At 35.3% G+C, this 24362-nt stretch overlaps 1 protein-coding gene across 2 annotated transcripts in view; it reads left to right on the forward strand.

Moving 5' to 3' along the window:
- Positions 1-10248: 10248 nt before the first annotated feature.
- Positions 10249-24362, forward strand: part of LOC149085202 (myosin regulatory light polypeptide 9-like) — a 41226-nt gene continuing 27112 nt past the window's right edge. Inside the window, exon 1 of one of the 2 annotated variants that reach the window (XM_089233065.1) lies at positions 10249-10406. The gene's annotated coding sequence lies outside the window, so the exon portion shown is untranslated. The remainder of the gene's footprint in view (positions 10407-24362) is intronic. The other variant, XM_089233066.1, reaches the window with a different exon arrangement.

The following is a 24362-nucleotide window of genomic DNA, read 5'->3' on the forward strand; positions in this document are numbered from 1 at the left end:
TCGAGTCAGCTCCCGGCAGGGGCGGTCTTAGGGCAGTGCGACCGGTGCAATTGCACCGGACGCCAAATGAGAAGGGGCGCCGAAACGCGTTAAATGTACATTACTAGAAAAATATCTTTAAGATACGTATTTATAAAAAAACTAAAATATACATGAAAAATGACCGAGATGAGATTTTTTTTTTTTTAAAAAAAACAAAAATGTTTGAGTGTATATAATATCACGGTTATTTTTCGAAAAGAAAATAATCGATGGGCAGTGCACCTTTATACGCAGTGATTTTGGTCAGATAAAAATACACGCTCTCTCTCTCGAGCTCTTTTCGTTTACCTCTGCAGTAGATTTTGGGGGGGAGACGCAATTCTTTCTCTTTTGTTGTGCAGTAAAAAGTAATGGAGGGATCGCCCTCGGTCACCCAATTGTTTTATAACGAGAGTAAAAGTGTTTTCCTGTGTTGTGGGAGTATTACAGGAATTGAAGGTGTCTTCTGATGTGGGAAAGATTTTGAGCCAGAGGCCTTTCATGCCTCTTTTTTCCCGACTTGGATTACTTTTATTAAAAACGCAGAATCGAATCGCCAATACAGTACAGTATTTCGGAAATTTTTTTTTTAAAAACGAATGAATTAAAACCTATGATTAGCTGACCATTTTAAATAGGGATCTGCACTTGGGCCTCGTTCCTACCAGTCACACGAGGAGAAACAAATGTGCTCACACGAGAAAACCCATGCACTTTAGCGCGCCCGATCACTAGCCAGTCTCCCGAGTCGCCAGACTTTCGTATTAGTTCAACCAGGGGCAGCTCGGTGGCTCTGGTTGTGCTCTAGAAGGGCGTCAAATCCGAAGTGAAAGGGCAGAAAAAAAAATTTGGAAAAATTATTTGTGCCCGCTGTGTGTGTGTAGAAGGGGCGCCAAGTCTGAGGTAGACAGGGTGAAAAAAAGTTAGGGGAAATTATTTCTGTCCGCTCTAGGAGGAGCGTCAAATCCAAGGTAAAAGGCCAAAAGAAATTCGACATGATATGTTATGACATAAAATATCGCTGTTCCTTTGAACGCATCAAAACGAAGCGATTGAAACAAAAGTTTTTTTTTAATTGGGGAGGTCAGGGGGGCCCAAATATAGATAAGACGCAGTGATTTAGATAAGATTAGATAGTGATGATAGATAAGATTAGATAGTGATGATAGATAAGATTAGATAGTGATGATAGATAAGATTAGATAGTGATGATAGATAAGATTAGATAGTGATGATAGATAAGATTAGATAGTGATGATAGATAAGATTAGATAGTGATGATAGATAAGATTAGATAGTGATGATAGATAAGACGCACTAAAGCCACTTCAAAGTTAAGACTCTTCTCATGCAACTTCGATCCACAATAAGAAATTCATTTCCGGCGTTTTGTTTTTGTTTCAACGTAATTTTTTTAACGTATAATCTACGGACTATACGCAGCAGAATAGGTAGGTTAATTGGGACTTCCATGGAAATATGGAAATAAAGTAGTGTACCTTACATATCCAAAACAAGGAGGGGGGAGCAACGGCAAATCCATTTCGTATAAGAAATTTCTCATATGTATCTTATCGTATATATTTCTGATATGTATAGGTATCATATATTTGAAATGAGGTTTTTTGAAGCTGATGAAATATAGAATTAAATGTATCTTACATTAAATGCGTTGAATCGGTAATGCATAATCAACAATCGTCTCGGTACGTTTGATAAATTTCGCTACATTTGTCACTTTTACCGGGGATTATGCATAACTCTTTTAGACCCTGTATGCACAAAAGTGCGGGTTGCTTCTTTTCACTTTAGATATCATCTTTTTTAACCTCAGGGATGTTCAGCCCAAACTTCAAGAATTGTGTATTATCGTTAAAATTAAAGCCGAAGTCTCTGAGGTTAAAAAAAATCTACAGAGAGAAAAAAACAATTCCTTCCCAGTGCCGTCTTAACGCATGGGCCTACCCGGGAGCGGCCCGGAAGCCTCAAGAGTAGAGGGGATTCACGAAAATGAGATCTAGTTAAAATTTTCTAGAATTTACTAGGTAGGGCCGCAAAAAAACCACTCGGCCCGGGGATCCCACGATGCTCTTAAGACTGCCCTGCCCCTTCACCAGGGTCGTCCATTTCTGCTGCCCCTTCACCAGGGCCGTAGCGTGCTTTCTCGGGGGCAGTCTTTTCTTGGAGTTCCCTTGAAATGGTTATGCTCAGAAAAAGGAGTTACAAGCGCCCCTCCCCCTTCGGCTCGTTGCGCCGCCCAAGTTGCAGGGCCCGGTGCTTTAGCTGGTGTTTGCCTGCTCCTTCTGTTTCTTAGTACTGGGTCTGAAAGGGATGATTTCAAATGAAGTTCATGAGTTTTTATAAATATCAAAGAAATCATACGGAAATATCTTTAATTTAACCACTTTTATTATCATCGTAGCCCGTACGTGATGCGTGCACTACACGAATTTTACCATAAAACTCAATTAAAATAAGTATGAAGAAGATAAATTCTTGTGATGAGTATCCTGCATAAACGTGTGACGTTTTGCTTTTTTTAATGTTTTTAAATCTCTTAATTAAATCAAACAAGTTGGGTTTTTTTTTTGTTTGTTTACAAGTTAAATAGCAGTAATCCCATTTTAGAAGTTTTCCCGACTTCTTCGTGCCTTAATATCCAACCAAGAGGTGTGTGGGGGGATGTGGACGATCACCACACCAAAAGTCTGATAATATGGTAGAATGAATCTGTCCCGTAAAATACCTCCAAACAAAAAAATTGAGGAGCAAAAATTGCCTCCTCAGACACATCACTCTGGATTTTCGCCTTGGGGGGGGGGCGCTGACTACTGTTTTTGCACCGGGCGCCACTAAGTATAAGACCGGCCCTGGCTCCCGGGGCACGAGACCCGCCTGCTCCCCCCTAGTTGCGGCCCTGATTTCCCTTTCAGTTAATCCAGTGTTTCTTAAACTTTTGGCACCCGTGGCCCCCCGACTTCGTCATAATTTATTCGTGACCACCCAAAATAGCCTGACGCAGGGGGTTCTCTAACTTTTTCCACCCGAGATGCCCCTTTCCCCTATTTAATGCTTATCCGCGAGCTCCGCCTGTTCTCTAGAGCTGTTTAACAAAAAATATTTTCGAAAAACCTTTGTCAGGGTCACCAGGGTGCACAGTTTGAGAACCCCACTACAAAGAACTGAATGATCAATACACCAACGCGTTGAGACGTCCCTCAAAAAAGGCTGGCGATGAGCCACGAGCACACACACTTTGAGAATCTGTTGAATATTTCCGAAATAATATAAATGCACTATATATACTCATCGCTTTTTAAAGCAGAACAGAATTCCGGGCGTTATTTGTTTCTTTATTTCCCACGACAACACATTGGTGGTCTACGCAGGGCCGTCTTACGAGCATCAAAGGGACTTTTCTAAGGCCCTCTACCTGTTCAGAAATTCCTGCCTAACAGTTCACTCTCGAAAATTTTAACTGTATCTCATCTTCATGAAGTCCCTTTTGCACTTGGGGCACCTGGACTGGGCCTGGAATTGTCTATCTATTACGAGGAAAGTTTAAAAGTAACTAAAGATGTACATACATATAGTATTTCAGAAAACAGAAAGTGTCCACGAAACGTTGAGTTGACTCTTAAAAAATCATCCAGTGTTTTTCAATTAGCGCTTATCCGAGGGCTTACGATACCTTCTAATATGAACTATGGCGTCGTGAGGTTTGCCAACACACCCGAAGGCCCTCTGGTCAAATTACGAGGGAAAAAATCCAGGAACTTATTAGTTCTTGGCACCGCTGGACATCCCGAAGGTTTTTCAAAGAGATTCTTTTTTATACTGCTCTGGGGAGCCGTGGACATTGATTCGTACCAAATTTCATTTGTAATTTCATTCAGTTATAACAGGGAAAGAGATGTACCATACAAAAGTGATAGTATGCACTCATAATTGTCAGTAAAGCCCATCATTGAAGGAATGTCCCAAATCCACGTTGCGAGATCGAACCAAAAATGAGTCTAATATGTGGGTATGGTTCCCTCTCAGTCAGATAGGTCGTACAGCACACTGACATGACTGGAAACGAAGCAGTTAAGAAGTCCCTGAGGCAATCTTTCCCACTCCTACAGCAACGGTGCTTTCAGGTCCGGCATGGTTATCGGAGGGGGATGGCGATATGCAATTGCCCTCCCAAGAGCGCTCCAGATCCCCTGTTCTGTAGGGCTTTGGTGAGGAGATCTGGCTGGCCAATTCACATGGTCTAACATGTGCGGGAGAGACTAGTGACGAAAACAATTGTATTGTTTCGTTCTACACCATTGATTAAAGTAACGGGGCACCTCGGATGGAAAAAGTTTGAGAACCCCTGCGCTAGTCTGTACCATTCATCACTCGACATATTTCCATTCTTCTCTGATTTGTTATAAAACACATCGAATGAATTTATTTCTATGCTTTTTAAATATTTCTTTCCTCAATACTATACCCCATAGCGGAAGGCTCCGATGGGCGGCATATATTTCAGTAATACGTGTTCAAAAATATGAGATTGGACGGGAAGAAGGGTGACGAAATTTGTATATATAGCCTACAGGCAGCAAAACCATAAATACGCAGTGGCGGAGGACCCTCGAGCACTTACATTATTTTGTAGCTCAGGGCTGACTACCCTTAGAATCGATTCTGAAATCCAAATATCTCCTACATAAGTGGCAACGGAAGTGTTTTAGACTTATGGGTGCTCTGTTGAACTGTGTGTACGAAATTTTCATTTCTGAATTTATCCTGGAGTGCTCGGCCTAGTGCTCGAAGTGCCCCTTCTGAAACAGGATCTCTAGGCTGCGATTTTTGGTGCCCCCTCAGCCAGACTTTTCACGGGCCCCCTTTATAATGAATTTATCGCATGTAAAACAAAAAAAAATAAATTTTAATTGTCCCGGGCCCCAGGGCTAGTCAGCTTCATGCCTCCCCAAGGGTGGGGTTGACATGGCTCCAGTCTTTGGCCCGGGAATATTCTCATTATTTTTTGGGTCACATATTTCAGTAATACGTGTTTGTTTTCACGCTATAAATCAACTAAACAGGGTCCCGTTACCTATCTAACCTGGGGGGGAGGGCGGCCCACCAAAAGTTTCAGCCTTGAGGTCCTGCTCCAGGATGTGGGGCAATGATGTTTGACACCAAACTGCTCCAACTCCATCCCCCCCTCATGCCGAGAACTCGCTCGCTTGCAATACTGCTGACATAGCGCCCCCCCCCCCATCCTGGAGCAGGGCCCTAAGCTGGAGCCCTGCCAGCCCCACCCTTGTGGGGGGGCACGACTGCCGAGTAATACTATGTAGTCTATCAAAGTGTCGTCAGAGCTGAAGGCGCTCGAGCACCTCAGAATTGATTCAGAAATCAAAATTTTTCACGTAAAGCTTAAGACGAGCACCCACAGATCTGACACACTTCCAAAATGTTCCGGAACGATCATAATGATGTACAAAACAAAAAGGCAAAATAAACAGTCAAAAGAAAAAAAAATTGTGAAAATCACTTTTCATTGAAGCTTCGTACTATTTTAATCATTCCCGTAGGCATTAATGGGATACACCGAATTTTTAAAATGAATTGAAGGCACTGAACTAAAAACTTATGACTAGTTGAGAGTGAAAAATATATCTTAACCTTTCAAAAATAAATTAAAAATATAACGACCCCATGTATAAAGATAAACTTTTATCTTTTCGCATTATTGGATCGTGTAGATTACCTGAAGATGCATTAAAGAGTCATGGTGGTTACATTTATTTAGTTATTTATATTTTAAAAGTATGCGGTCCGGCGAAACACGTTAAGTATAGGGAAAAGTGCGGTTAGTTTGGGCTTACAAGGAAAGGGTCGGAAGGTGCCATCCTCAAAAAATTATGAAAAAATTAAAGTACATTTTCATCTCACCCAGAAACACATAAAAACAAAAAAAAATTAGCATCGGAGTTCAATTATTAAACCCGCAAAAAATTATTAAAAATTACAACAGTTGGCTACTTATCGCCTCTGGAGCTTCTTGGCGATTATCTATGAAGACAGAGAGAACTTCTCTCTTTTTCTCTTTCTTTCTCTCTTCCAGCTTTTTCACCTGCAGAAACGCTCCCTCGTATCAGCGGCACCTCGTTTATACGACGTTCAAGAGACCGAGCCAAAACGTCCTATTGATGTGTAAGGCTTTTGAACTGAAACTTTTTAAAGAAAAAAAAAAGACTTCTCCCCCCCCCCCGCCCGCCCGCCACACACACACACACACACACACACACATACAGGCTTTTTTACAAAATATTGTAAAATTCAATGTGTTTAATTGCATCTCCAACTCTTATAAAAATATATTTTAATAACATTTGAGGAAAAAATAATTAAATCGCGCATTTCAAATAACTTGAAGAAATAAAATTTAGTGTAACATTACCTTTTTTGCGGTACAACATTGGGTAAAAAATTGCAACAAAATCTTCTCGACTTGGGAAAATTTTCCATCCTCGACTCTCATTTTTTTGGAAGCAGATGATTTGCAACCAGCAGCCTGGTCTTTAATTTTGTTTCTCAGCTTTATAGTCGTTTTCAAAGTTGCCACAGGGATATTCAACTGTTTTGCTAGATCGACTTTCGTCACGAATTTAAAATTCTTGTTGAATTCTTACAAAATTTCCAGTTATTTTTTTTAAAGAAACGACTTTTCATTTTGTCAATATTATGAACAGTGGATTTGACACAGTCAGCAAACAGAGCAGCGCAACGAAAGAAAATTCCACAGGAAACGATCGAAAGAACTTATTGTGTGTGTGTACCGTATGTGTCTCTTATCGGCAGACCTATACTCTCCAAATACTTACAATGTGTGGACTTTCTTACCCTTTGAAGATAACGCTGAAAACATTGGGAGAAGAAAAATTCTGGAAGGACATATGGCCGTGAAAACAATCGAAACCTGTTTCTTTTGAACTCACCGCGTCTGCGTATTCTCAGAAACAAGCAATAAACAAATCACTTAAAAGTTCACTCTGAATGGCCATCAACTAGCTCACTGGGTATTTTCGTATGTCAGCAATCATCCTAAAAATTATTGCTACTTGCGGTGACAATACGCAAGAAGAACTATTGCAGCAATGCGTTTTCACTGCATACAAAAATTATGCGCGTTCGATGGACGTAAGATTCGGTGTGCGGCGTCGAAGTGAAAACGTTGAGTAATTGAGGTTTTGCGGCGAATAAATGAATTATTTTAACATTAAAATGTATAGGGACATATTGCGACGGAAGAGTCAAACGTCATATAAACGTGAAAGCAGTATAACCGTCACTGAGCTATAAGGAAAGTGGAGTGAGGACTTCGCGAGCCGTCCCTACGCGACCGCATCACACCCTTTTGGAGCGAAGCGGGCAAAACATTCCCTGAACGTGTTAATGCAATGAGGCAATTCCAAATAAGAGACCTGTATATTCCGCTTTTTTTCACTTTTCGGCGAGTAATTATGCACTATTCATCTGAAAATTTTTTAATAAAAATGAATACTTACTTTCGTACAAGAAAAATACTTTTTTTTTTAAAAGCTAAAGAGGAACTATTTTTTTTATTAAAAAAAAGTTACAACATACATTTCTAATATGTTTTGCATTTTGGTGAAGGCGTCCACTTCGAAAATTTGAAGCAGTGAATATGTCTACGAATTAACTGCTAAAAAAGAAATTTCAAATGAAGAAATGAAATAAAAATTAGAGAAAAAAAAGTTTTATAATATTTTTTCCGACATTATATATATATACACAACAATATACACATACAGGGTTTTTTTTCCAATGTAAACAATTTACAAACAGGTCCACAGAGCATAATTTGAAATTATATATTTGCTATCAAATAATTACTTAGTTACAATGCTGCAAACCTTGTCCAGTATTTTATACACTCTCTAAATTTGAAGGGAGTTTTTTCCCTCCAACATATGCAATTATTCGCAGCATATAAGAAATTCTTTAACATTTTCATTAGATTTATTTTCATCATGATTCTACAACGGTCATGTTTTCTCACATTGCAAGGGTACCAGAAACTAAAAAAATCTTCCTCTGATTAAGACTTTGTAATATTACATACATAGCTCAGCAGTAATCAACACACTAAGGAAGATGACAAGATGGTAGCCCAAAACGTCAATAAAAGATATTTTTATTTCACATGCAATACATTAGAAATTAAATAAACTTGGAACAATCCAAAAAAACTTTGCATTAAATTGGCATTTTTACAATTATGAAAACTACATGCGTTTAATTTAACAATTGTAGTATAAAAATCAATCCATCTTTTAATATAAAACCACGTGCACTTACTTCTGAAAAAAACTGAAGTTTATTTCCTTTCCATTTTCCCCATCGGTTGGTGCAATTATAGGCAGGACACGACAAGGGCGTAGCCAGGGGGGGGGGGACTTGGGGGTCTGGTCCCCCCCCCCCCGAAATGTGAGAAAATGACCGAAAAAAGGGAAAAAGATGGCCAAATCTATTGTTCTGTAACTTTGGTCCCCCCCCCCGAACGAAATTTCTGGCTACGCCCCTGGGACACGATATCACCATTTGTGTATGTGCAGATAAACAACTATACTAATGAAATAATATGAAAACAACTGAAAAAAATACTCGAGATGTAAGTTTCCCATAGTTTCTGTCGTTATCGAAAACATGAAATGAAAATTCCAAAAAGTACATTTTGAAAAATTCAAAAACAGTGATAGTAACATTAACTTCCTGGGGTGACCACCAATAAGGGATGGAACCTTCATTTCCCACCCAACTCCAATGGAAATTGCCATATGGCGATATATGACCAGAGTTGGTATGCGGTAAAGTAGTAGTAACATTGACTTGCGTTTCTTTAGTTTGCTCAATTCAACAAATAAAAATTCTAATAAATTTTACATCCTAATGACGAGAAATATCGAATAAAAAAAAATTGAAATGAAAAAGCTACAGAAATATGTAACTTTGTCATTTTCAAGCCAGATTTATGTCAAGCACTGAAACAAAACTTTGCAGAACAATAAAGAGCTCGATGCCTCATCTAAACTAGAAGTACAACCAGATGTGAACGTTTTTTATTTCATCTAATTCATCTATTCATCTTAATTTCATCTAACGTATTTTTGTAGGTGATTAAGTCTTTTAAATCATTTGACGATACTGGCTGCATTCGCAAAAAGTTGCTAAATTTTTCAAAAACTAAATAATTTAAAGGCTCATATCTCAAGAAGTATTCAGTATATATCAGTGATTTTGATGTCTGCGGGTAGATCTCGTTAAAGCAAATCCAATGATACCCCTCTAGTTTTAATACCTCTTCTCTGGTATGAGCAGGCTCGCGGTCCGCTTTCGTAACGAAATTGTTTTACGGTGTTAACGTTAGACACGTTAACACCGTAAAACAATTTAGTTTCCCCCAATTTTTTTTCAATTGATAGATTCAATAATGCTGGGATCACCGAATTACTTAAGTGCTTAGGGCCTTCAAACGTCTTAATCCGGCCCTGATTGGCATTCAAAATATTAATATTTACAATTTTTTTTAGTGACCCAAAATAATTCAGAAGGATATTTTTATATTTTTGTGCATATTTAAACGAGTAGAATTAGTGGTAATTTTTTTTTCGAATCTTTTTAAGGATGACACCTTCCCACCCTTTCCTTGTTAGTCAGCCCATAGGGTTGCAACAACGACTTAAATTTTGGTGCGTGACATCACCTCCTGGACTAACAACCTCCTTGGTTAAAATCACATAAAAGTCACCAATCGCGGGAAATGAAGCTCCACTTCAAACTGCAGCAAGGGCGTAGCGAGGGGGGGGGGACTTGGGGGTCTGGTCCCCCCCCCCCGAACGAAATTTCTGGCTACGCCCCTGAACGCCTGAACTGCAGTGAATTTAAAAAAAATTGCAAATATGTGAAATGAATATTCTTATTTGTAGTCGTAATTATCGTAATGTAATTTCTGATTTGGGAAGATAATTTTAATCGTTGATTTAAAGAATAAAAAGTCAAGTTGGCTTCGTTTAAAATACGCGAAAACCCGGATATCTCTGCAAAAATGTCGGAACAGCTAGAAAAACCGAAAAAACCGGGATGGTCCTGAAGAACGGACGTATGGTCATTCAAATTATATTCATAATATAAAAGGAGGTGTTGTCTATTTGGAATTTCAGTCATTTCAGAGGTCACAGAGCACGTGCTAATTCTTGCAGTGTTTACTTCCTGATCGTTGGCGTAACTTAATGTTTTTAGCGTGTTGTGTTTTGATCATTTTTTCTATTTTAGAACAAATTGTTTGTTTATTTTGCAAATTCCAAAGTCTCTAAAAGGTATAAAAACTTTCTTTCGTAGTATTTAACTACTGTTAAAACTCGTACTGATCTCGTATTATTTCAGTAACTTGTTTTAGTAAAATTGTATGATTTCGTTATTTTTAAAAATTAACGCACTGCTTAATTCTTTGGCAGATTTCTTATAAATACAAACAATTTCTAATGTTCATTATTCACGTTGTTAATATATATTAACCGTGATAGTGCTTGCTTTGCGTAAGAAAAGTAAAGGTTGTTAAATTAAAAGAAAGATTTTTCATCTGATTAAACATGAAAGTTTGATCCAATTTATTACTTCAAGTAAAAAATTACCTTGTTGATTCATTAATCTTGTGTATGTTCTTTTTTTAGCTTGTTGATACTGCTAATTCATAGTTATATAACTTATTCCATTGACAGATGGAATAGAATCTTATCTAAGCCATCATGTATTTTACTTTTAAAAACTGATGAAATATATTCTATACAATATGTAACAGCCTAATTGACCACATGTAAATAAAAAATTCCTTGAACAATTATCATCTTAAGCTTCATATACAATGAAACTCCTGTATAAAACAGCCACTCAGCGTTCCGCAAAAAAGTGGCCGTCTACGGAGGTGACCGCTGAATAGAGGTTGTATGACAGAAACAACAAATTTAATGGGTGTGGCAAAATAACGGTTTTCATTGTCACAAAAATCTTATGCTTAATTTATTTACAATGCCCAAAAAACAGATACGTATACAGGCAAGCCTCACTACAACGATACTTAATATAACGATAAATCCCTCTACAATGGTATTTTTCCAAATCTTGTTTGGAAAAACCCAGTCTGTAATGTTGAACTTCTCTCGATACAACAATATCCTTTACTATGATAAACCCCTCTATAACAGTGCTTTTGGGACGATTTTGAAACTGCTACAACGTTTGTTATTTATGTTTATTCATTTGAAATACTCTTCAGTATATTTTTTAACTCGTCTCCCATGTTTCTGTTCTTCTGAGGACGACTAATATTGGGCATCACCTAATCACTGAAAGTGTTCAGTATCACTACAATTAAACCCCTTTACAGGGGCGATACATCTAACTGAATTTCTTTTATCAGCTAATCAAGTAAATATTTTACAATGAATAAATACTAAAAAGTGCACTTTTTGCTGATACTAAGAACATGAATTTAGAAAAGTTGCCAACCACAGCTTAAATTTGATGGCATGTGATGATAATGTTGCCTCTCGATATAACGATAATTCCTCTACAAAGATATTTTTGTTGTTCAATGTTATTATGTATATCGAGGTTTCACTGTATTTTATGCAGAACTTTACATCACAGATCATCCGATCAATTCCATAATCATATTTTCTGGGATCTGTTCTTTCTCTATAGCAAGTACTATACATGTCTTTCCTCACATTTCTTTTTACTCCCTCACTGTTGTTCTACTGCACCTCTGCATGCTAAAAAGTGAAGAAAGTATCTGCTAAGCATACTTCCACATCCTTTACCTATTCTGTAAATATCATAGGTTATTTGTGTTGTTTACCCTGTCGCCCAAGGTTATCAACTAGCAGCAACCATATAGCATTAGCCTTTGTCATTCTATTTACAAATATTTCCAACTGATAGTGTCCAGGGTTGGGTTTTTGCCAGCAAAAAGTGAAAAAAAAAACCTGGCAAAAAATTGGTAAAAATTATTGTTCTTACTTAAGACACACCAAGCTTGATTTTTTAATTACAAAATATTCTTTTCAATATAAAAACTTAAAAACATGTGAAACTTATAAAATTACACGATATAAAAATGAATATTCAGCGACCAAAAATATGAAAACATATCCAAATAAAATATACATCATCCAGATTTGTTATAAAAATTCATAAGTAAAAGACTTTATGATTATTTATTTATAGAATTCATGACAGATAAATCTAATTTTTTAATTCTATGAATTTTTGCCACTGGCAAAAACTTGGCCAACCCTGTTTGTAACCTATTACTATAATAGATAACACAGGCTTAAAATAATGGAAAAAATAAGCACATTTCAGAAAGTCAGAACAGATCCTTGCGGTACGCCTTTTTTAAGACCATTCTTGTTTTTAATTTAAATGAATGAATTTTTGTTAAATTGAAGCTAAATGGCAAATTGATATCTTTTGTTGATATTGTGCTATACGTTGAGGACACTGAAATAGAAAGTCTTGTTAAAGAGGTAGAAGAGGACTTGATTAAAATTAATTTATGGCTAGTCAAACAAACTAAAATTAAACATACAAAAAACTAAATACATGTGTTTAAACCAGAAACATAAATGCTAACACAGACATCCACATTAAAATACACTGCCACTGTCAAATAATAACCCAGTGTAACTGTCAAGAAATAGAGTATCTGAATATGATTATTTGGGCATGATATGCAAGACAATTTGAAATTGACATTGCATTGCGAGAAAGTAATTAAAAAACTAAGAATTTTTACAGCTGTTTTATATATAAACTTAGATATATTGTCGATAAAAAATTTCTCTAAGATGTATTTTATACATTTGTGGATTATGGAATTCGTGCTTGGAGGGAAAGAGCATACGATAGCAACATATATCAACTGAACAACGCGTACAATAGAATCCTGAATAACAAATTCTTCTAACCAAAATAAAATAGAATGTCATACATTGACACTTAAACAAAATTATTAGACACTGCGTCAAGATGGCAGTGCCTGAAGTGCATAGGTGCCTACGAAATTTGGTACAATGATTTTAAAAATTGGGTATGTGTCCCAGACCAGATTTTTCACAGTCTAGTAAGCAAAAAAAATTAAGAACTCTTCTGGGTTCTTGGCAGGGCCGTTTTAAGAGCATCATGGTCTCCGAGCCAAGAGATTTTTCTGATTCCCCACATGGAAAATCCTCGAAAAATACAACTACCTCTCGTTTTTCTGAGGCCCCCTGGCCATGCCCGGGTGGGCACATGCGTTAAGACGGCACTGGTTCTTGGGCTTGAGCCCTGCTAGCTCCACACTAGTGGAGGCTACGGTTTCTTTCACTGGCTTCTGTGGTCTAGATAGTGTTTCCCAAGCGTTGGGCCGGAGTAACACCTATAGCAGAAGGCCTCCGCGTGAAGCTTGTGACGTCACTGAAGTTGCCCATTTCCCTCATAGTATTGGATATACTACATTGGATACATTATAACCGACCGGCCACTGTGTCATAAAGGTTGAAAACTACTGATCTAGAACTTAAGACAGTTTCCCAAGTTTTTGTTTTACTGCCCCTTCAATTATTGGGTGTCAAAGGCATTGTGATTGAAAGTTCTGGCTTTCTATAGTTGGGTGAGATGCCCCCCCACTTCTGCCTTGTCAGGAAGAAAACACAACATGAGGTGGGGACTAAAGTGGAAAAGAAAAACTTCTTTGCTCGCAAGCAAAGAAAAATAGGGAGAAATATATTCGCCATGTGAGCAACAATTTTGGAAAAACCGCCACCCGCCAAAGCCAAAAATTTCCAGCCGAACCGTTTTCAAACCAGCCCAATTTGGCGGGAAAATCGCCAATCTGGCAACTCTGTCGTGCACTAACCCCCTTACGCGATGTTATTACATCGTTATCGCCGATATAGTGAGTGCGCTTGCACGGTATTGTTACATTGGTTACCGCCATCAAGCTTATATTACTGGAGGGAGCATGACGTCAGCGGTCTCCCCCCCCAACATCTTTCTCGGAAGATCATGTGACTCGGTACAAACAAATACGATCCCTCCATAGAGATCAATGTTAAAATTGCCGATTTTAGCATAGAAATGCGGAAATTTAGTGGGGTTTTCCGCCACATCAATAACTTTAAAAATTGAATTGAATTTTTGGTTTTCAAATTATTAAGCTCGCTTAGAGACACGAAGCCCAGAAAATTAAATATAAAATAATGAGCCAGACCCACTTTTGAGGTGAGGATATCCATGCAATAACATCAATTTCAGCTTTTTATTTATATCTTCTCAAGCACGAAAATGGAAATTGATCGCTACGTATTGTCTTATATTATCCAATTGCATCAATCCATATAGTTTAGGATGTTTTGAAATTAATTATGGGCCCATATAAATTAAATTCCGCAGCTTTAATCGAGCATTTTTTGAAGCAGAAACAGGCAGATCGATTCATTTCTGTGTTTCTTTAATTTAGATTTGTTCCTTTCACGAGTCGCATGTGGAATTCCTTTCATGAGGGTAATTAAAGATAATTCCAGAATTAATGAAAAAGATACTTTCAGCATTGACGAAATTGATAATTTCAAAATTAATGAAAGTAATAATTCCAGAATAAATGAAAGCGATAATTCCAGAATAAATGAAACGTAATTCCAGAATAAATGAAACGTAATTCCAGAATAAATAAAAGAAAAATTCTAGTTTTAATGAAACAGATAATTTCAGTTCCAAAATAAATGAAAGTGATAATTCCAGGATTAACGAAAAATAATTCCAGAATTAATTAAAGACAATTTCAGAATTGATGAAAGACATACTTTCAGCATTGACGAAATTGATAATTTCAAAATTAATGAAAGTGATAATTCCAGAATAAATGAAACGTAATTCCAAAATTAATGAAAGAAAAAATTCCAGAATTAATGAAAGAAATAATTCCAGCTTTAATGAAAGACATAATGCCAGAATTAATGAGATATAATTTCAGAATTAATGAAAGAAATAATTCCAGCTTTAATGAAAGACATAATGCCAGAATTAATGAGATATAATTTCAGAATCAGTGAAAGAAATAATTGTAGCATTAGTAAAAGAAATAATTGTAGCATTAATGAAAGAAATAATTTCAGCATTAATAAAATAAATAATTTCAGCATTAATGAAAGAAATAATTTCAGCATTAATGAAAGAAATAATTTCAGCATTAATGAAAGAAATAATTTCAGCATTAATGAAAGAAATAATTTCAGCATTAATGAAAGAAATAATTTCAGCATTAATGAAAGAAATAATTTCAGCATTAATGAAAGAAATAATTTCAGCATTAATGAAAGAAACAAATCCAGAATTGATTAAAGCAATTACTCTAGAAGTAATGAAAGAAATAATAATTAATAAAAAGAAATAATTCCAGAATTAATTTCAAAACATCCTAAACTATATGGATTGATAAAATTGGATAATATCAGACAATATGGAGACATTAATTTTCATTTTCGTACTTGAGAAGATATAAATAAAAAGCTTAAATTAATGTTATTGCATGGATATCCACCTCAAAAGTGGTCTGGCTCATTATTTTATATTTAATTTTCTGGACTTCGTATTTCTAAGCGAACTCAATATTTCGAAAATCAAAAATTCAATTCAATTTTTAAAATCATTTATGCGGCGGAAAACCTTACTAAATTTCCGCATTTCTATGCTAAAATCGACAATTTTAACATTGATCTCTACGGTGGATCGTGTTTGTTTTCACAGAGTCACGTGGTTTCCTTGCATTAGATGTAGACGACGTCGCGGCAAGGCTAGATGCTCCCTCCAGTAATATAAGCTCGATGGTTAACGGCATCAAGCTTATATTATTATAGGTGGAAGCATCCAGTCGCTGCGACGGCAGAGACATCAAACGCAAGGAAATCACGTGACTCGGTGAAAACAAAGTTCGTGCCTGGCAATTTGCCCATAGAAATGTACAGTAGGGTGGAACGAAAAAGGCCCAGGTTTTGAGACGTTATACCAAAATCTAGGAAAATATTTTAATATCTTGAGGTTCCTCACGGACCCTAAAGGTCGAGCAAAAAGACTTCCAAGTGCACATTATAAAAATCTTTTTAAACATTATATATATATAATAACCCCTTTTTTGGGGGCAAAACTATAACCATGTTCCAAATTATAAAATCAAAAAAAAAAAAAAAAAACATAGTTTGACGATATAGGTGTCAGGAGGATGCCTCTATTGCTTCCTCTGTTATCACACTTATTACATTTCACTTTTTTGCAAGATAGTGCGCTTTTTTTTCGAACGATGGAAGAGAACTCCTTGATTTTACTCTGGCTTGAATGAAGCCTTCACAACTCTCGGTTGTGTTGATACAGCAATAAATGTTTCAGTTACGAGTCGTATTCAACTGCTTGTGTGTGACACGGTAAAATTCGCATAAAAAAGCAGGTTCAGATAATTTTTGTCGGTTCATTTCCTGATTTTTTTATAATAGGTGGTTCAGTCACTCGCACTTGATCACATGCAATTAGTTCCGAATAGTGCTTAGCAGAAAAGTTTATTTTTGGAACATGGAATGTACGGATTTGTGCTTCTGAGAAAATCCTTCATTTCTAATTTTTTGGATTATCTTGATTCTCAGTTTTTTGCCCGTACTATTTCCACAAGATATATCTGATCTGCACTTAAATCAGTGTTGTCACTGTCCATTATCGGAAGGTTATTAAAGATTGGTTTAAATATCACAATATATATATAGGTAATCTTTCACAATTTTCCAAACTTTTTCCGATATCACCTTGAAGTCCATGTGGACTGATGGAACATCCATCTAGATGCTTCACAAGATGCCTTAGAGGTAACTCATTGAAGTAAAAAAGACAAATAAGCCATTGCAAGGGATGGCCTATTTCTTTCTCTATTAATCTGATAACACCATTTTTATAACCAGTGTTGGTAACAGTTCCGTCGCATCCGATCGCCATCAATTCCTTCGTATCAAAATCTTGCTTCAAAAAGTCTAGGATTGATGACTTTATATCCCTTGCTCTACCGCTTCTTGGAGTTGTGTGACCGAGATAAATTGACTCGCGTTCCTGCAATATGGTTATGTGTTCTTCAGATATGGTTCTTCTATGGAAAGAATCACCTTCTTTGACATTAGCTAAGGTTTTGTCTTTTTGACCATCAAAATATATTCCTCGCACATTTTGTTCTAGGAATTTTATCTTGCAAAAGAACTCTCTGTGATGCTCTTTCACACCTTATTTTCATCCGGTCTATTGTCATATTTGGCTTCTCTTTCGTCAATAACCCAACATCTTCCAGCACAGCATTTGCAATAATTGCAGCTGATCGATGATAGAAATATCAGCTGATCGATGATAGAAATATGAGCTGATCGATGATAAAAATATCAGCTGATCGATGATAGAAATATCAGCTGATCGATGACAGAAATATCAGCTGATCGATGATAGAAATATCAGCTGATCGATGACAGAAATATCAGCTGATCGATGATAGAATTCAGACACATCGATTCGATGTGTCTGAATTCTATCACAAACAAGAGCAACATTTGGTAATTTAGTTCTCATCTGTGAGGATGATGGTAGAACTTCAAAAGCAAATGAAGTACTTGCTTCAGCACAGATTGATAGACCAGCATGCTAACTTCAACGGCAAACTGTGTTTTGGCTCATATAGATCACTTTCCTCAGAATCGTTGGGTATAGATGAGTTTTCAGTGGTTGATGAACTAGTTTCCGCCGTTTCTTCTTGAGATGGCTTCAAACGGAATACCATTTTCATTTTCCTTTGTTCATTGTTTTTCAATTTTTTCGTTATTAGGACATCTACTCGACTAATGGCCATCTTGTGTGTACTTCTTTGATATTGCAAGAAATTTCGCTCTAAATTCGGGACCTTTCTCAACTTGTCACACTTAAAGTCTTCAAAATCACATTTGCATGCTGCAATGTCGAACAATTTCCGTGCTTCGCATTGAAAAGATTTCAAGTTTAACTTGAAAGTTTGAGAATCTTTCCTTGCTTTCATATTTTTCTGAAGATTCTTGTATTTACAGTAAATGTCTTTGAAAATTTTGTATATCCGTTGGTGAGAAACCGTAAGAATTGAAGTAATTTTCCAAATATTTTCTATCCTTGGCACGATAATTTCAAGAATGTCTGCAATAGCTGGATCTTTTCTTGATTCTTGTGCCTTCATATTGCGTTGAGTCAGCAAATAACAAAGCATAACATCGCCATAGGCGGGCAAGACACGAGAATCCAACTCTTTAGGATTTCCTAAAATGTCAATAAAAGCTTCTGGTCGTCATTTTGACTGCTATACACCCTCTCAGTTAAAGGGTAAGATTGCAGATGAATACTGGAAACAAGGGAAAAACATCCAGTTCACTTAACGAATCACGTGTTCATGGGAATAGGAAAGCCTGCTCCGCAGTGTCATGTTATAAAATTCCACACTTGCGTAAAACTTTAGGGGCGATGAGGAACCTCAAGAAGTTTGAATTTTGGAGAAAAAAATTAGGAATGGCATTTCTTCACATAAAGGCATATTTTAAGTTCTATTACAATAGTAATTTCGAAAAAAAAAAATTTCGTTCCACCCTAATGTACAGTTCGGTTTGTAAATATTGGGTTTTAAAAATTAAAAAAAATATATAATGAACTCATCTCTAAAGATGAAAAAAAGATTAAATTATTTATTTCATTAATACTGGGATCATTTCTTTCATTGATGCTGGAATAATTTCTTTCGTTAATGCTGAAATAATTTCTTTCGTTAATGCTGAAATAATTTCTTTCGTTAATGCTGAAATAATTTCTTTCGTTAATGCTGAAATAATTTCTTTCGTTAATGCTGAAAAATTTAATTAATTCTGTAATTTTCCTTCATTACTTCTGGAATAATTTATTTCATCAGTTCTGGATTTGTTTCTTTCATCAATTCTGGATTTGTTTCTTTCATTACTTCTAGAATAATTTATTTCATCAATGCACTTGTTTTTTTCATTAATGCTGGAATTATCTCTTTCCTTAATTCTGGAATTATCTCTTTCCTTAATTCTGGAATTGTCTTTCATTTATTCTAGAATAGTCTTTCATTTATTCTAGAATAGTCTTTCATTTATTCTAGAATTATCTTTCATTTATTCTAGAATTATCTTTCATTTATTCTAGAATTATCTTTCATTAATTTTATTATCTCTTTCATCAATGCTAAAATTATCTCTTTCATTAATTCTGGAATTATCACTTTTATCAATGCTGAAATAATCTCTTACATTAATTCTGGAATATTTTCTTTAATTATTTCTGGAATTATCTCTTTCATTATTTCTGGAATTATCTCTCTCATTAATTTTGGAATTATCTCATCGATGTTGAAATTATTTCTTTCATTTATTGTTAAATTCCTGTGGATGCCATAAGAAAATAACGGGGGATTGTGTGTTTTCACCGAGTCACGTGATCTTCCGACGAATGATGTTGGATCACTGAGCTGTAAGTAAACTTTACTTATAGCTCAGTGTGTTGGGTAAGGCGACTTGATAAGGACTTATAGTGGCTATAATGTTGGGGGACACCGTCAGTGCTGTCTTAACGCATGGGCCCACCCGGCCACCTCAAGAGAAAAGGGACCTTACAAAAATAAGATCCGGTAAAAAATTTATAGAATTTACCAGTTAGGGCCTCAGAAAAACCACTTGGCCTGGCCCCCCCCCTCCGATGCTCTTAAGACGGCCCTGGACACCGTTCTCAGCACTGCCATGGCGGAGACCGCTGACGTCATACTCTCTCCAGTAATATAAGCTGGATGGTTACCACTGATATAGTGAGTGCGCTTGATCAGAGTTAAATGACGCCTCCGATATAGCGCCTTCTTTACGGGGGAGGGGACACACGGGAAATGAAAAAAAATACCATTTAATAAATTTAATGTTTATATAACGAGTATGACTGGATTTCGAGAAAAAATATGCTCATTTATTTATTATTTTGAACTCTGTCTTACATAAATTATAATGTACGTTTTCAGATTTCTTTCATAATTTTTAAACACATACACACGTAAGTATGATGGATCTAGAGCTCGTTGTTGGGAGGGGGTGGTGGTAATATTTTACAAATTGGGGCTAAAAAATTAGTCACTCTGAATGAGGTGACCATACGTTCCGCATTTTGTCCCGTATTTTCCGGAACAGTACCGGTTTTTTTCTTCGTCTCCACTTTTTTTTAGTCATTCCTGTTTTTCAATCGAAGTTTTCTTGAATTTGTTATTTAATCAAAAACGTTGATTTAGGTAATTTTCAACGGATTGATTGATTATCATATAGAAGTTCTGAAAATTTCATGAGTTATCGCATTTCGCTTGAGGTGGGTGATCCCCTTGATGACCTCCCTGATAGATCCACGCCTTCATGAAGTTTGTTAAAAGAGTTGTACTGTGGTAAAATCCCAAACAGTGTGCCATGGCACTGTAAACAGTGACGGATTAATGCAATTTTGTGGGGTGGGTGGTTGGTTGGAAGATGCAAGAAACCGGAGGGGGGAACATGCCCTCTTTTAATCTATCAGTGACTGGAAGATAGTAATGCATGCAGGATTTTCACTGGAGGAGGGTTCATCTTTTTTCTTCCAAAGGGTTTTTTTTTCCGTTTGTTATTAAAAAGAAAACCACTTTAATGCTGCCTACTTCTTTTCTCCCACCTACGCCAGTGATAGGGTTCTGAGATATCTTTTTTAAATTAAATTATATGGAAGATGATGGCAGGACTTGGATTTCTAAACAGTGTGCCATGGCACCTAGGGGTGCTACAAATATCAAATCAAATTTATTCACTTACAACATACAGAGATTTAGATTAGTTTAAAAAAAAAAACCCATTTATCATCCAGAGGCTGTGATGCCTGTAAGGATGATTGAAAATTTACATGATAATTAATGAATAAAATATATAAAACATACGACATGAACAGAAACATTAAAAAAAAAAGAGACAGATATACAACATAAAAGAGACAAAATTATCACTGTCAAATAAAAAAAAATATGTAAAGATAAAAAAAATCAAGAACGAAAAAACGTACACAACACAAAAAAAGATAAAGTTCTTAATGCATGGCGAGAAATGTAAAATAAAACAAAACATTATAGATTAAAAATATATGAGAAAAAAAAATGAAACTCGCACATACATAGACAAACACAAACAAGAACAATTTTTTTTTTAATCGAAAAAATATACATAATTAAAGTGGCAAAGCTAAATTGAATAAATTTTATTGCTCCTCCTAAAGGTAAAAATAAGAGTCTTCATCGTCTATTGAAATTAATAATTTGAATAATGATTTTTTAAATACCGCATGTGTGGGTATACTTTGTATTTCTAGTGGTAGTGAATTATATAATTTTGGAGCTAAATAATAAAAATGTTTCCGAAAAATTCTTTCTTAAAAGTAGGAATACGGTAAATCATATGAGGTCTTCGCTCGGAAACATTAACTTTTAAACTGCATAAGCCTTTATTACGGTTTAAGAACAGAATAACATACGAAAAAGAGCATTATGGCGTAAAGGAAGTAGATTAAGATTTCTAAAAATTATAGAAGAATGTGGCTGACCCCTATTCAAAATTTTGAAAACTTTTTTTGTATTGAAAATAAAGGCGATAAATTAGTTTTATAATCACCACCCCATATAATTGCGCCATAATTTATAAGTGAATAAAACCAAGCATAGTAAAGGTCTTTTAAGAAATTAGCGGAAACTTTCTTACTTATATAATAAAAATTATATAAAACAAAACAAAGTTTTTTAAGTAGTTCATGAACATGAGATTTCCATTTTAAATTGCTGTCTACATTTAAACCCAAGTATTTAATACTATTTACTTCTTGAATTGCATCACAATGAGGTTGAAAATCACAAGCGAGGGTGTGAAATTTAAGATTAAGATGTAAATCAGATTGCATAAGATTGAAATTAACGTATTTTGTCTTCTGTAAATTTAATTTTAAATCATTAGCATAGAACCATTTTTGAATTAATATTAAATCGTGCTTAATATGATTCTTAAGGCTGTCATTAATACAGAATCATCGGCATAAGTGATCATGAAACCGTCAAATTCTAAATGACAAAGATCATTAATGAAAATCAGAAAGAGCAAAGGACCCAATATAGATCCTTGTAGGACTCCTCTATTTATATGGACATAATTACTGAAATTATCCTGTATTTTGACTCTTTGTTCTCTATTATATAAATATGAAGTGAACCAATCTAAAATATGACCCCGAATACCAGCTGAATTGAGTTTTTGAATGAGAATATAATGTTTCACATTGTCAAAAACCTTTGAAATATATCTAAAAATATTGCAACATTAAATTTGTTCTTGTCAATGTCATTATAAATAAATTTCGAAAAGGCCAAAAGGGCATTTTAAGCACCTCGTCCTTTTATAAAACCAAATTGGTTTTTAGCAAAAAAATTCACAGAATACAAAAAATTATATATTCTAATTGAAAGAATTTTTTCAATAAGTTTAGAAAAAACCGGTACAATTGAGATAGGCCTATAATTCAGCAGAGAATTTTTATCGCCAGCTTTAAAAACAGGAGTAATAGTGGCTCGTTTCAGTGACTCAGGAAATACAGCAAGTTGAAATGAGGTATTTATGAACTTTGTGATAAATGCGACATTATTTGCAGCAAACTCTTTAATCAAGTATATATTAACTCCATCGTAATCATACTGATTAGTTTTAGAAAAATAATTTAAAGTATTACGTACCTCAAGATCGACTACATCAAAAAAGGCAAAGGAATTTATGGTAGGCGCAAGTTATTTTTTAAAATCATCATTGTTACCAAATAAAGACGTATTGTGGCTTATGTGATCAAAGTGGGTGTTGAATTGATTTGCAAGTTTTAGAGTATCAGTAGAATCTGGCAACACAATACCTTTATTTTGTTTTTTCACAATACTGTTAATAAATTCCATTTCTTTTTTATTTGTATCGCATTTCATAAACTGTTACTTGTAATATTCATTTTTAACTAATTTAATACGCATTTTAAGCTCATTGGCTGTACATTGATACGCTGTTCTGTAGATTCTGTCAAATGGATATTTCCACATTTTTTTATACAGTTTTTCTTTTCTACGAACCATACGTAGCAATTCGTTTGTCATCCAGTTATTATTAAATTTATGCGTTCTCCTAGTGCGATATTTGAAATTATTTTTAATAGAATTCAATACAAATGCAAAAATTTTGTATTGCGTATCGATATCAACATTATCCCTCCAATTGTATTTATAACTACTTAGAAAATTAGAAAGCATATTTTTGTCGATTACTGTGAAATACCTACAATCAGAAATTTTTGAGCTTGGAATTGTATCATGGCTCAATTTCATAACTATGGGAAAATGATCAGTTAGATTATTAATAATTATTCCAGAACAAATAGTGGATGGGTTATTTTGTGATTTAAAAAAAATATGATCGATGCAAGTATATTCTGCAGATAATTTTATTACACAATGTAGTGGACTGTGATTACGAAAGTGAATACCGAGTTTGTATAGTATACACATACTCAGTGATTCCCCCCCCCCCCAGCATCCAAGGTGGAGTCGACTGATTTAATGTATATACATTATGTATATAAGAATTGACATCATCATCATCGTGCCCCCCCCCAGCAATAATGGCCATGCCCCCACCTATGCCCCCCCCCCCAATACAAAGAACTTTTATCTGCTTATGGTCAGGATGGCATATCGCAGGGCTCTCACTTGTCCTACTTTTTGGTAAAAAATTTCCTACTTTTCTAGGTTTAGCCCTACTTTTCCAACCTTTTTTTACCAACTCTTGTCAAAAAAAATTGATGTAACTTTTTTTCAAATGAAAATGAAATAGAAATATTGCCAAATAATACAAATGCAATAAATTGCAATTAATGATTCTGCCCAGAGTTCGTAAATATTGCAATTTTTTCAAAAATATCAAAAAATATCTGATATTTTTATATATATCCGATATTTTCAATAAAATGGTCAACCTACTGTTTATTATAAATGCTTTAAGCATAATATAAATTAAAAAAGAGAACATTTCACTTCTTTTGCTGTTTATTAATAAAACAATATTTTAAATCTCATCTCTTATTCTCTCATCTGATGTTTCATGCATAACTAA

The sequence above is a fragment of the Pholcus phalangioides genome, unplaced genomic scaffold (assembly GCF_987345545.1).
Source record: "Pholcus phalangioides strain wild (caught in Gottingen) unplaced genomic scaffold, Ppha-v1.0 ptg000007l_1, whole genome shotgun sequence".
Taxonomy (NCBI): domain Eukaryota; kingdom Metazoa; phylum Arthropoda; class Arachnida; order Araneae; family Pholcidae; genus Pholcus; species Pholcus phalangioides.